Below are 15,419 nucleotides of genomic sequence, written 5' to 3' on the forward strand. Positions count from 1 at the left end.
TTCCAGAACAATGGGGAGAAACGTATTCTGTGTCCCTGGGGATCTAATAATAGCAAAAATACATAAGTCATACAAAGCATCCTCCTTACATTTTTAAATGTTTTTTTATTCTATTTTTATTTTATTTTTCTATATTATTATTATGCCAGGAAATTCTAAATATTATCAATTGCTAGTCAAATTATGAATGAGAGACTGATGAAGTGTGTACAGCCTGCACAAAAAACAAAGCAGAGCTCATGCCTTTCATGCAACTTTAAAGAAATCATCATTAGATTCGATATCATACAGCCTTGGAATGTATTAAAAATCAAAACATATACCCCGACATTTGTATCACAACTAAAGTTTCATAAATAACTAAATAAATTATAATATAGGAGTTTCTTTGTTAACCGCTCAACACAGAATAGCTGCATGTGTGCACTCCCTCAAATCGTTTGGAGAAAATATCCTTTCTATTTTATTCAGCTATGTTCAATTGTATTCTTCATACTATAAAATAATATAAAATAATTCAACGGAATTCTAAGCAAATCTTGTCTGCTAAATGAACTAGTGTAGCCGAAAGCTATATGGCATAGCCAGATCAGGGCCTAACACAAGGACAACTCAGAGTATGCTATTCTGGTCTTTTGAAATAGACAACATTTTCTTCATATCATGTTTCTTTAGAACTGTCTAAAATTAATAATGGATTTATTGTGAAGGTGTAGGCTATATTACATGGATTTATTGTGAAGGTGTAGGCTACATTACATGGATTTATTGTGAAGGTGTAGGCTACATTACATGGATTTATTAGACTTTTAAAAATGTAGATGTTCCAAAGGTCTGCTTCAGTAGCTTGTGTGGAAGCCAGGAGAAACTAAATGTGTTTATGTTAATTAACGGTTAATTACCGTGAGACCGACAGTTATTTGCTTGACATTCATCAGCTTACAAAATGTCATGACTGCCACAGACCTAACTGTGATTTTATGTATTTTGGGGTAAAACAATTTGTACAGTTTAAAAACAATTTAAAAGTACAGAGAAGTCCAACAAGATACCACAATTATTTCCAAGGTAGTCCTCTGTGTAGCTTGGTCTATGTGAGCTATCACGAGATCAGACTGGTTCCACCAGACTATTGGGCTCTGGCTAGGTGAGGTGAAATCATAGACTTAGATCAGGCTGGTTCCACCAGACTATTGGGCTCTGGCTAGGTTAGGTGAAATCATAGACTTAGATCAGACTGGTTCCATCAGGCTATTGGGCTCTGGCTAGGTGAGTTGAAATCATAGACTTAGATCAGACTGGTTCCATCAGGCTATGGGGCTCTGGCTAGGTGAGGTGAAATCATAGACTTAGATCAGACTGGTTCCATCAGGCTATGGGGCTCTGGCTAGGTGAGTTGAAATCATAGACTTAGATCAGACTGGTTCCATCAGGCTATTGGGCTCTGGCTAGGTGAGGTGAAATCATAGACTTAGATCAGACTGGTTCCATCAGGCTATGGGGCTCTGGCTAGGTGAGTTGAAATCATAGACTTAGATCAGACTGGTTCCATCAGGCTATTGGGCTCTGGCTAGGTGAGTTGAAATCATAGACTTAGATCAGACTGGTTCCATCAGGCTATTGGGCTCTGGCTAGGTGAGTTGAAATCATAGACTTAGATCAGACTGGTTCCATCAGGCTATGGGGCTCTGGCTAGGTGAGGTGAAATCATAGACTTAGATCAGACTGGTTCCATCAGGCTATGGAGCTCTGGCTAGGTGAGGTGAAATCATAGACTTAGATCAGACTGGTTCCATCAGGCTATGGGGCTCTGGCTAGGTGAGGTGAAATCATAGACTTAGATCAGACTGGTTCCATCAGGCTATGGGGCTCTGGCTAGGTGAGGTGAAATCATAGACTTAGATCAGACTGGTTCCATCAGGCTATGGGGCTCTGGCTAGGTGAGGTGAAATCATAGACTTAGATCAGACTGGTTCCATCAGGCTATGGGGCTCTGGCTAGGTGAGGTGAAATCATAGACTTAGATCAGACTGGTTCCATCAGGCTATTGGGCTCTGGCTAGGTGAGTTGAAATCATAGACTTAGATCAGACTGGTTCCATCAGGCTATTGGGCTCTGGCTAGGTGAGGTGAAATCATAGACTTAGATCAGACTGGTTCCATCAGGCTATTGGGCTCTGGCTAGGTGAGTTGAAATCATAGACTTAGATCAGACTGGTTCCATCAGGCTATTGGGCTCTGGCTAGGTGAGGTGAAATCATAGACTTAGATCAGACTGGTTCCATCAGGCTATTGGGCTCTGGCTAGGTGAGTTGAAATCATAGACTTAGATCAGACTGGTTCCATCAGGCTATGGGGCTCTGGCTAGGTGAGGTGAAATCATAGACTTAGATCAGACTGGTTCCATCAGGCTATTGGGCTCTGGCTAGGTGAGGTGAAATCATAGACTTAGATCAGGCTGGTTCCATCAGGCTATTGGGCTCTGGCTAGGTGAGTTGAAATCATAGACTTAGATCAGACTGGTTCCATCAGGCTATGGGGCTCTGGCTAGGTGAGGTGAAATCATAGACTTAGAAATGGTTCCATCAGGCTACTTAGATGAGTTGAAATCAGACTGATCAGTTTCCATCAGGCTATGGGCTCTGGCTAGGTGAGTTGAAATCATAGACTTAGATCAGACTGGTTCCATCAGGCTATGGGGCTCTGGCTAGGTGAGGTGAAATCATAGACTTAGATCAGACTGGTTCCATCAGGCTATGGGGCTCTGGCTAGGTGAGGTGAAATCATAGACTTAGATCAGACTGGTTCCATCAGGCTATGGGGCTCTGGCTAGGTGAGGTGAAATCATAGACTTAGATCAGACTGGTTCCATCAGGCTATGGGGCTCTGGCTAGGTGAGGTGAAATCATAGACTTAGATCAGGGCCGTTCAATGTCGGTCCTGGAGGGCCGAAAAACTTCTGTTTTTCATCCTCTCCTTCTAATAAGGGAGAGGACCTAATAAGGGACACCAGTTGGGTGCAATTAACTACCAGGTAGAAACAAATACCAGTTGTGTTTCGGCCCTCCAGGACTGACATTGAACAGCTCTGACTTACTGTAGATAGACATTGCATCTTTGTATGTCCCATTATGACATCTGTGACAGTACGGGCAGCACCATTGAAGCAATCTCTATTGTGAAGCAGCTACTCTTCCTGGGGTCCGGCAAAATTAAGGCAGTTACACAATTTTAAAAACATTACAATACATTCATAACAGATTTCACAAAACACTAAGTATGTGCCCTCAGGCCCCTACTCCAATCCACTTATCTACAACACAAAATCCATGTGTACGTGTGTATAGTGCGTATGTTATCATGTGTGTGTATGCATGTCTGTCCCTATGTTTGTGTTGCTTCACGTGTATTTTTATCTGTTTTTTTAATCTGATTCTACTGCTTGCATCAGTTACCTATAGTTACCATGTAGTCATGGCTCTATGTAGTACTGCAGTTCCCATAGTCTGTTCTGGACTTGGGGACTGTAAAGAGGCCTCTGGTGGCATGTATTGTGGGGTATGCATGGGTGTCGGAGTTGTGTGCTAGTAGTTTAAACAGACAGCTCAGTACATTCAGCTTGTCAACACTTCTTACAAAAACAAGTAGTAATGAAGTGATTCTCTCCTCCACTCTGAGCCATGAGTATCATTAATGTTATCTCTCTGTGTACATTTAAGGGCCAGCCATGCTGCCCTGTTCTGAGCCAATTGTAATTTTCCTAAATCCATCTTTGTGGCACCTGACCACACGATTGAATAGTAGCGCTTTATTGTGGTCAGACCTCCCCCTCATTTTAGCTACTGTTGTATCAACATGTTTCGACTATGATAGTTTACAATCCATGCTTACTCCAAGCAGTGAAGTCACCTCAACTTGCTCAATTTCCACATTATTCAATACAATATTTAGTTGAGGTTTAGCGTTTAGTGAATGATTTGTCCCAAATATAATGCTTTTAGTTTTTGAAATATTTAGGACCAACTTATTCCATGCCACCCATTCTGAAACTAACTGCAGCACTTTCTTAAGTGATGCAGTCATTTAAATCGCTGTAGTAGCTCATGTGTATAGAGTTGAGTCATCCGCATACATAGACACACTGGCTTTACTCAGAGCACACTGGCTTTGTATGTATGCGGCCGACTCAACACTATTCACATCGTTAGTAAAGATTGAAAAAAGTAAGGGGCCTACACAGCTGCCCTGGGGAATTCCTGAATCTACCTGGATTAAGTTGGAGCGGCATCCATTAAAGAACACCCTCTGTGTTCTATCAGACAGGTAACTCTTTATCCACAATATAGCAGGGGGTGTAAAGCCATAACAAATAGGTTTTTCCAGCAGCAGACTATGATCAATAATGTCAAAAGCCACACTGAAGTCTAACAAAATATCCCCTCATCAATTTCTCTCCGCCAATCATCAGTCATTTGTGTAAGTGCTGCACTTGTTGAATGTCCTTCCCTATAAGCGTTCTGAAAGTCTGTTGTTCATTTGTATATTATAAAAATATATATTTTTTCCAAAAGTTTACTATGAGTTGGTAACAGGCAGATTGGTTGGCAATTTGAGCCAGTAAAGCGGACTTTACTATTTTTAATTAGCAGAAGGAAATGTGCTTTCTTCCAGGCCTGAAGGCACACACTTACTAGTAGGCTTAAATTAAAGATATGGCAAATAGGAGTGGCAATATCGTCCGCTATTATCCGTTAGACTTGGATGTGTAGTGTCAGCATCTGTTGCTGACATGTCATTCCTAAATGTGCTAATCTTGCCAATTAAAAAATCATTAAAGTAATTGCCAATATAAGTTGGTTTTGTGATGAATGAGCAATCTGATTCAATGAATGATGGAGCTGAGTTTGCCTTTTTGCCCAAAATTTTATTTAAGGTGCTCCACAGATTTTTACGATCATCATTCATATAATTGATATATATAATATAGTTTCATATTATAGTTTCTTATTTTTATTCAGTTTAGTCTCATGATTTGCCAATCTGTTGTGCTGCCAGACTTATTTGCCATTCCTTATACCTCATCCATCTCAACCATACAATTTTCCAATTCCTCATCAATCCACAGGGATTTAACAGTTTTTACAGTCATTTTCTTAATGGGTGCATGCTTATTAGTAACTGGAATAAGCATTTTCATAAATGTGCCAAGTGCAGCGCCTGGTTACACACCACAGACCAATAAATGATTTACATCAACAACATAGGAATCACTACAAAACTTATTGTATGACCTCTTATACACTATATTAGGCCAAGCCTTTGGAACTTTGATTTTCCAAGATATGGCTACTATATTGTGATCACTACATCCGATGGATCTGGATGCTGCTTTCAAGCAAATTTCTGCAGCATCCGTAAAGATGTGATAAGTACATGTTGATGATTTCATTTTTGTGCTGTTTGTAACTAACCTGGCAGGATGACTGATAACCTGAACCAGGTTACAGGCACTGGTTACAACTTTTTCTTGAGTGGGCAGCTTGATGAAAGCCAGTCAATATTTCAATCACCCAGAAAATATACCTCTCTGTTGATACCACATACATTATCAAGCATTTCACACACTTTATCCAGATACTGACTGTTAGCACGTTGTGGTCTATAGCAGCTTCCCACAATAATGGGCTTTAGGTGAGGCAGATGAACCTGTAGCCATATTACTTGAACAGTATTTAAAATGAGTTCCTCTCTAAGCTTTACACAAATGTGCTTCTGAATATTAACAGCAACACCTCCACCATTGGTATTTCTGTATATTCTGTAAATGTTATAACCATGTATTGCTACCACTGTATTATCAAAGGCATTATCTAAGTGAGTCTCAGAGATGCGAGTTGACAAACAAACTGAAAGGGTACACACCTGGAGTGTGTTGTTTGAACAGGTAGGAGGCAAGTTTGGTGATTCCCTGCCGCCTGCAGTTATGGAATGTTTTCTCACAAGTATAATTGATTGGCTGATCCCTCCTGGTGACCTGGATGAAATCATGGGATCCGTTCTTAACCTATAGGATGTCTCACCCAGTTGACTACTTGAAAATGGTGAGTCCTCAATGGTGCTGCATATGCTAAAACAGGGTTTTGGGCACTAGTGTTGTCCATCTAAGTCTAAGTTTTCAGATGCTTTAGCCTCCCCTAGTGGGTAAGGTATGTATGTATGTTGGGTTCCTGTAGCCTATCTCCCAATCCGTTAAAGCACTTCCATCTGAAAATATAGTGACTTCAGAGCAACCAAATATATTTTTTTCTTCTTTCATGTACCTTTCACGTCTACAGAACATTTGTTATTCCTTGTACCTGAAATTCAGATGATGAGACTATCATTATTCCACATTGACAGATGAAGCCATGTGACAGACAATGATTTCAGACATAGACAGTGACGAAATGTGTCAAAGGGCAGCTGGGATGTTTCATTGATCTCTCTTTATTTGTTTTTCTGCAGGGGACAGCAGAGAGACAGAGCTGGGAGACGCACTAGTAGATGTAACGGGACAGGGGAATCACTGAGGAGTGGTGGTCACAGGCTGATGACCCTATAGCTGGTCCAAGGGCACTTTTTTGGAGGTGTGACATGCAGAGATGGCCAGCAGGTTACAATATATCTATCAGTGTAAAGAAAAACATATAGATTTTTCAGAAATACAGGTAAGCAATACTCACCACTGACCACTGAGAAATCTTCATTTTAAAGCAAAGTTATGTCATTATTCATTAGGTAACACAGTGAATTTACACCATTGTCTAGGCCAGAATCAAAATCTCATGTGAACACTGGCCTCTGGTGAGCTGTTTTCATCCGTGTTAGGACAGACTAACCTTTGACAGTAAAATTATGTGATGAAAGAATACCACCACAAGAGGGAGATCTCTCCTCATTAATACCTCAGGCTCTCAAGCCAAGTGAATCTGCACTCCCCAGTGAATCTCAGCTAAGCTGCCCCCCTGCTCTACCTGCCTGATTTTCTTCCCTGCCTGATCTTCCTCCCAGCCTGATCTTCTTCCCAGCCTGATCTTCTTCCTAGCCTGATCTCCTCCCCTGTCTGCTCTCATTCCCTGCCTGCCTGCCCTGCCCGCTCTGCTTCCCAGCCTGCCTGCTGTCCTTCCCTGCCTGCCTGCTCTCCTTCCCTGGCTGCCTGCTCTCCTTCCCTGCCTGCCTACCCTACTCATCTGCCTGAACGTCTACCCTGCCTGTCTGCTTCCCTGCCCTGCCTACTCTGCTTCCCTGCCTGCCTGCTCTCCTTCCCTGGCTGCCTGCTCTCCTTCCCTGCCTGCCTGCTCTCCTTCCCTGCCTGCCTACCCTGCTCATCTGCCTGAACGTCTACCCTGCCTGTCTGCTTCCCTGCCCTGCCTACTCTGCTTCCCTGCCTGCCTGCTCTCCTTCCCTGCCTGCCTGCTCTCCTTCCCTGCCTGCCTGCCCTGCTCATCTGCCTGAACGTCTACCCTGCCTGACCGCTTCCCTGCCCTGCCTACTCTGCTTCCCTGCCTGCCTGCTCTCCTTCCCTGCCTGCCTGCTCTCCTTCCCTGCCTGCCTGCCCTGCTCATCTGCCTGAACGTCTACCCTGCCTGACCGCTTCCCTGCCCTGCCTACTCTGCTTCCCTGCCTGTCTGCTCTCCTTCCCTGCCTGCCTGCTCTCCTTCCCTGCCTGCCTACCCTGCTCATCTGCCTGCACTTCTACCCTGCCTGTCTGCTTCCCTGCCCTGCCTACTCTGCTTCCCTGCCTGCCTGCTCTCTTTCCCTGCCTGCCTGCTCTCCTTCCCTGCCTGCCTGTCTGCTTCCCTGCCCTGCTTACTTTGTTTCCCTGCCTGCCTGCCCGGGGCCGATATGAGCACAAGGGCAGGGCAAAGGGAGAACCGCTGGCTGGGGTTGCTTGCTCATCTCTCTGTGGGACAATGTGACTTTATTGTTTGCAGACAGAGACATTCCAGCCTAGCGGCATTGGGATGCTTTAGGGTAGAGCCTTGTTGCCAGGGACACGGCAATCTGTTATATGGCTGGTTTGCCCTTGATGACAGAGGGAAAGCGTGCTGCATGACGGTGCACCACCCTTTTACAATTGGATTTCTATGCACTATTTATAATGCATGTCACCAATGAAGAAAGACAAAGCATACCATCCCTGACAGTAAGAAAAATGCCTGCATGACAATTTTGGGAGACAGAAGGGAGATTAGGCTAGAATTTGGGATTGGATCTTCTTATGCAGAACACTTTCTCTAATAGGCACCATGTTGCATGATTCCTGATTCCCTGGCACTGCAGAAGGAGACGAATCTGCACCTTGAAACTGTAGCTTGTCTGTAGAACTGATATGTTATTATTTAGAATGAAAGGTGATTAGTAGATGTTCTTTAGTTATTTAGGATAAAATGTGATTAGTAGGTGTTCTTTAGTTATTTAGAATGAAAGGTGATTAGTAGATGTTCTTTAGTTATTTAGAATGAAAGGTGATTAGTAGGTGTTCTTTAGTTATTTAGAATGAAAGGTGATTAGTAGATGTTCTTTAGTTATTTAGAATGAAAGGTGATTAGTAGGTGTTCTTTAGTTATTTAGAATGAAAGGTGATTAGTAGATGTTCTTTAGTTATTTAGAATGAAAGGTGATTAGTAGGTGTTCTTTAGTTATTTAGAATGAAAGGTGATCAGTAGATGTTCTTTAGTTATTTAGAATGAAAGGTGATTAGTAGATGTTCTTTAGTTATTTAGAATGAAAGGTGATTAGTAGGTGTTCTTTAGTTATTTAGAATTAAATGTGATTAGTAGATGTTCTTTAGTTATTTAGAATGAAAGGTGATTAGTAGATGTTCTTTAGTTATTTAGGATAAAATGTGATTAGTAGGTGTTCTTTAGTTATTTAGAATGAAAGGTGATTAGTAGGTGTTCTTTAGTTATTTAGAATGAAAGGTGATTAGTAGATGTTCTTTAGTTATTTAGAATGAACGGTGATTCGTAGATGTTCTTTAGTTATTTAGAATGAAAGGTGATTCGTAGATGTTCTTTAGTTATTTAGAATGAAAGGTGATTCGTAGATGTTCTTTAGTTATTTAGGATAAAATGTGATTAGTAGGTGTTCTTTAGTTATTTAGAATGAAAGGGGATTAGTAGGTGTTCTTTAGTTATTTAGAATGAAAGGTGATTAGTAGATGTTCTTTAGTTATTTAGAATGAAAGGTGATTAGTAGATGTTCTTTAGTTATTTAGAATGAAAGGTGATTAGTAGGTGTTCTTTAGTTATTTAGAATGAAAGGTGATTAGTAGATGTTCTTTAGTTATTTAGAATCAAAGGTGATTAGTAGGTGTTCTTTAGTTATTGAGGATAAAATGTGATTAGTAGGTGTTCTTTAGTTATTTAGAATGAAAGGTGATTAGTAGGTGTTCTTTAGTTATTTAGAATGAAAATGTGATTAGTAGGTGTTCTTTAGTTATTTAGAATGAAAGGTGATTAGTAGGTGTTCTTTAGTTATTTAGAATGAAATGGTGATTAGTAGATGTTCTTTAGTTATTTAGAATGAAAGGTGATTAGTAGATGTTCTTTAGTTATTTAGAATGAAAGGTGATTAGTAGGTGTTCTTTAGTTATTTAGAATGAAAGGTGATTAGTAGGTGTTCTTTAGTTATTTAGTTTGAAAGGTGATTAGTAGATGTTCTTTAGTTATTTAGAATGAAAGGTGATTAGTAGGTGTTCTTTGATTTAGAATGAAAGGTGATTAGTAGGTGATGTTCTTTAGTTATTTAGAATGAAAGGTGATTAGTAGATGTTCTTTTTTGTTAGTTATTTAGAATGAAAGGTGATTAGTAGGTGTTCTTTAGTTATTTAGAATGAAAGGTGATTAGTAGGTGTTCTTTAGTTATTTAGAATGAAAGGTGATCAGTAGATGTTCTTCAGTTATTTAGAATGAAAGGTGATTAGTAGATGTTCTTTAGTTATTTAGAATGAAAGGTGATTAGTAGGTGTTCTTTAGTTATTTAGAATGAAATGTGATTAGTAGATGTTCTTTAGTTATTTAGAATGAAAGGTGATTAGTAGATGTTCTTTAGTTATTTAGGATAAAATGTGATTAGTAGGTGTTCTTTAGTTATTTAGAATGAAAGGTGATTAGTAGGTGTTCTTTAGTTATTTAGAATGAAAGGTGATTAGTAGATGTTCTTTAGTTATTTAGAATGAAAGGTGATTCCTAGATGTTCTTTAGTTATTTAGAATGAAAGGTGATTAGTAGATGTTCTTTAGTTATTTAGAATGAAAACCTGTGATTAGTAGATGTTCTTAGTTATTTAGAATGAAAGGTGATTCGTAGATGTTCCCCCTGTCCAGTTATTTAGGATAAAATGTGATTAGTAGGTGTTCTTTAGTTATTTAGAATGAAAGGGGTCTCTCATTAGTAGGTGTTCTTTTGTTATTTAGAATGAAAGGTGATTAGTAGATGTTCTTTAGTTATTTAGAATGAAAGGTGATTAGTAGATGTTCTTTAGTTATTTAGAATGAAAGGTGATTAGTAGGTGTTCTTTAGTTATTTAGAATGAAAGGTGATTAGTAGATGTTCTTTAGTTATTTAGAATCAAAGGTGATTAGTAGATGTTCTTTAGTTATTTAGAATGAAAGGTCATTCGTAGATGTTCTTTAGTTATTTAGGATAAAATGTGATTAGTAGGTGTTCTTTAGTTATTTAGAATGAAAGGGGATTAGTAGGTGTTTAGTTATTTAGAATGAAAGGTGATTAGTAGATGTTCTTTAGTTATTTAGAATGAAAGGTGATTAGTAGATGTTCTTTAGTTATTTAGAATGAAAGGTGATTAGTAGGTGTTCTTTAGTTATTTAGAATGAAATGTGATTAGTAGATGTTCTTTAGTTATTTAGAATGAAAGGTGATTAGTAGATGTTCTTTAGTTATTTAGAATGAAATGTGATTAGTAGATGTTCTTTAGTTATTTAGAATGAAAGGTGATTCGTAGATGTTCTTTAGTTATTTAGGATAAAATGTGATTAGTAGGTGTTCTTTAGTTATTTAGAATGAAAGGGGATTAGTGGGTGTTTAGTTATTTAGAATGAAAGGTGATTAGTAGGTGTTCTTTAGTTATTTAGAATGAAAGGGGATTAGTAGATGTTCTTTAGTTATTTAGAATGAAAGGTGATTAGTAGATGTTCTTTAGTTATTTAGAATGAAAGGTGATTAGTAGGTGTTCTTTAGTTATTTAGAATGAAAGGTGATTAGTAGATGTTCTTTAGTTATTTAGAATCAAAGGTGATTAGTAGGTGTTCTTTAGTTATTGAGGATAAAATGTGATTAGTAGGTGTTCTTTAGTTATTTAGAATGAAAGGTGATTAGTAGGTTTTCACGTTCTTTTAGTTATTTAGGATAAAATGTGATTAGTAGGTGTTCTTTAGTTATTTAGAATGAAAGGGGATTAGTAGGTGTTCTTTAGTTATTTAGAATGAAATGTGATTAGTAGATGTTCTTTAATTATTTAGAATGAAAGGTGATTAGTAGGTGTTCTTTAGTTATTTAGAATGAAAGGTGATTAGTAGGTGTTCTTTAGTTATTTAGGATAAAATGTGATTAGTAGGTGTTCTTTAGTTATTTAGAATGAAAGGTGATTAGTATATGTTCTTTAGTTATTTAGAATGGAAGGTGATTAGTAGGTGTTCTTTAGTTATTTAGAATAACATGTGATTAGTAGGTGTTCTTTAGTTATTTAGAATGAAATGTGATTAGTAGATGTTCTTTAGTTATTTAGAATGAAAGGTGATTAGTAGGTGTTCTTTAGTTATTTAGAATGAAAGGTAATTAGTACGTGTTCTTTAGTTATTTAGAATGAAAGGTGATTAGTAGGTGTTCTTTAGTTATTTAGAATGAAAGGTGATTAGTAGATGTTCTTTAGTTATTTAGAATGAAAGGTGATTAGTAGATGTTCTTTAGTTATTTAGAATGAAAGGTGATTAGTAGGTGTTCTTTAGTTATTTAGAATGAAAGGTGATTAGTAGGTGTTCTTTAGTTATTTAGAATGAAAGGTGATTAGTAGATGTTCTTTAGTTATTTAGAATGAAAGGTGATTAGTAGATGTTCTTTAGTTATTTAGAATGAAAGGTGATTAGTAGGTGTTCTTTAGTTATTTAGAATGAAAGGTGATTAGTAGATGTTCTTTAGTTATTTAGAATGAAAGGTGATTAGTAGATGTTCTTTAGTTATTTAGAATGAAAGGTGATTAGTAGGTGTTCTTTAGTTATTTAGAATGAAAGGTGATTAGTAGGTGTTCTTTAGTTATTTGGAATGAAAGGTGATTAGTAGATGTTCTTTAGTTATTTAGAATGAAAGGTGATTAGTAGATGTTCTTTAGTTATTTAGAATGAAAGGTGATTAGTAGGTGTTCTTTAGTTATTTAGAATGAAAGGTGATTAGTAGATGTTCTTTAGTTATTTAGAATGAAAGGTGATTAGTAGATGTTCTTTAGTTATTTAGAATGAAATGTGATTAGTAGATATTCTTTAGTTATTTAGAATGAAAGGTGATTCGTAGATGTTCTTTAGTTATTTAGGATAAAATGTGATTAGTAGGTGTTCTTTAGTTATTTAGAATGAAATGTGATTAGTAGGTGTTCTTTAGTTATTTAGAATGAAAGGTGATTAGTAGATGTTCTTTAGTTATTTAGAATGAAAGGTGATTAGTAGATGTTCTTTAGTTATTTAGAATGAAAGGTGATTAGTAGGTGTTCTTTAGTTATTTAGAATGAAAGGTGATTTGTAGATGTTCTTTAGTTATTTAGAATCAAAGGTGATTAGTAGGTGTTCTTTAGTTATTGAGGATAAAATGTGATTAGTAGGTGTTCTTTAGTTATTTAGAATGAAAGGTGATTAGTAGGTGTTCTTTAGTTATTTAGGATAAAATGTGATTAGTAGGTGTTCTTTAGTTATTTAGAATGAAAGGGGATTAGTAGGTGTTCTTTAGTTATTTAGAATGAAATGTGATTAGTAGATGTTCTTTAATTATTTAGAATGAAAGGTGATTAGTAGGTGTTCTTTAGTTATTTAGAATGAAAGGTGATTCGTAGGTGTTCTTTAGTTATTTAGAATGGAAGGTGATTAGTAGGTGTTCTTTAGTTATTTAGAATGAAAGGTGATTAGTAGGTGTTCTTTAGTTATTTAGGATAAAATGTGATTAGTAGGTGTTCTTTAGTTATTTAGAATGAAAGGTGATTAGTAGATGTTCTTTAGTTATTTAGAATGAAAGGTGATTAGTAGGTGTTCTTTAGTTATTTAGGATAAAATGTGATTAGTAGGTGTTCTTTAGTTATTTAGAATGAAATGTGATTAGTAGATGTTCTTTAGTTATTTAGAATGAAAGGTGATTAGTAGGTGTTCTTTAGTTATTTAGAATGAAAGGTGATTAGTACGTGTTCTTTAGTTATTTAGAATGAAAGGTGATTAGTAGGTGTTCTTTAGTTATTTAGAATGAAAGGTGATTAGTAGATGTTCTTTAGTTATTTAGAATGAAAGGTGATTAGTAGATGTTCTTTAGTTATTTAGAATGAAAGGTGATTAGTAGGTGTTCTTTAGTTATTTAGAATCAAAGGTGATTAGTAGATGTTCTTTAGTTATTTAGAATGAAAGGTGATTAGTAGGTGTTCTTTAGTTATTTAGAATGAAAGGGGATTTGTAGATGTTCTTTAGTTTTTTAGGTTAAAATGTGGTTTGTTAAACAGTGACTTCTACATTTGATGCTCTCAAACACAGCCAATGTTTGTCTGTGGTACTAATCTGCAGATGGAGTTACTTTGGGGTCTTACTGCAAGTTTAGGACTTGAAATAAGAGCAGGTATAATGCTGCCTACTACCCATGTTCTATTACGCTCTCTTAAAATAACCCTCTTGTCTTCTCTGCTATATTTAGAAACCATTAAACACGTGAATAGTTTTATAGAATTCGTCTCATTATGGAGTTGGAGAGTCATGTCTATTTGACCTAATTCTGTTCCTCTTTCCTTCCTTCATTCTATGATTAAGGTTCAGGTGAGGCTATATACCTTCTAATCAACCTGAGATGCTGGGCAAGGAATTATTGGCTAGGTTGAACGTTATTCCCTGCCTGTCACTCTCTGTATGGTGAGCTGCTGATACTGATATTAGCGCTCTCCTCTCTGATCTGCTTTCTTCAGGCAGGTAACCTAGCGGTTAGAGCATTGGGCCAGTAACAGAAAAGTTGCTTGTTCTAATCCCCAAACCGACTATGTGAAAGGTCTGTCAATCTGCCCTTGAGAAAGGCACTTAACCCTAATTGCTCCAGGCTCTCCATCAATAATGTCTGATCCTTGGCCATGACCCCCACTATCTGAGGGTGTCTCAGGAGGAGTGGAATATGCAAGAAACACATTTCTATTTCAGACACACTACGGGTTACACACTTGTACATGTGTAAAACAGGACAAATATAAGCACCCTATATTTTACTTTTCTCCATTGTCTGGCCCAAGTGCTGCTACTGTGCTGATGGGTATCCAAGGCCTTGCCTTGTGGTGAGTTAAGTCATCCACAAGATTGTTTGATTTCTCCGGGTGACCGGTTTGAACCAGCTTAAAACAGACCGCATTAGGCCCTGGGCCGGCGGTGCTCAGTTCCTCATCCAAGCAGCCATGCTAAGCACAATTAAACCTCTGAGCTCACACTGTTTCCCTGCGGGGCCAGGCTCGAGACGGCTCTGTTGTGGTCAATCCTTATGTTTTTATTAATAGAGTTATAAATTACTATGTGCAGAGTATGAATTTGAATAAAAACACCCCACTGCAGGTTGTATAATATGAGGTACCGTACTGACTGTTTGGATGACCTAATCAACTTCTGTGATTCTTATTTTTTTGTGTGGAGAAGGGTAATAAATGTGCGCCATATTTGTGTCTTTATGGAAACGATACAGACTAACATTTGTATCACTTTTCATTGTGCTGTAAAACAGCTGTAGAATGGATCACTTCCTGTCTGACATGGATTTGCTCCACTTTGATCCTTACCAGACGAATCACACATTAGTTTTGTTTTGGTATTGTAGTACAGGGCAGCCTTACTATTTAAAGTTCAATAACACTAGCTTTTCCATTGAAGGTGCTGCTGTGGATATCCCAAGCTTTAGCCAGGGTTTCCAATCCATCTAAGTCTGCAGTTAGTTACTGTAAATAAGTGCTGCTTTCCTATGTATAAGTTGTGTTCTCCCTTATCCACTATGGTGTAATCTGTTTCCTCTAGGGTTCTTGGCACAGTGCTCTGAGTCCCAATGTGTCCTCTGGCGCTCAGCCTGCTCTGCTTTCAGTGAGTAAGGGAGGGAGTGAGCTGTTTCTACGACAGACACACGCAAATGACTTAGTCACCGGCTCCAGTCC

This window comes from Oncorhynchus keta, chromosome 25 (assembly GCF_023373465.1).
Source record: "Oncorhynchus keta strain PuntledgeMale-10-30-2019 chromosome 25, Oket_V2, whole genome shotgun sequence".
Lineage (NCBI taxonomy): Eukaryota > Metazoa > Chordata > Actinopteri > Salmoniformes > Salmonidae > Oncorhynchus > Oncorhynchus keta.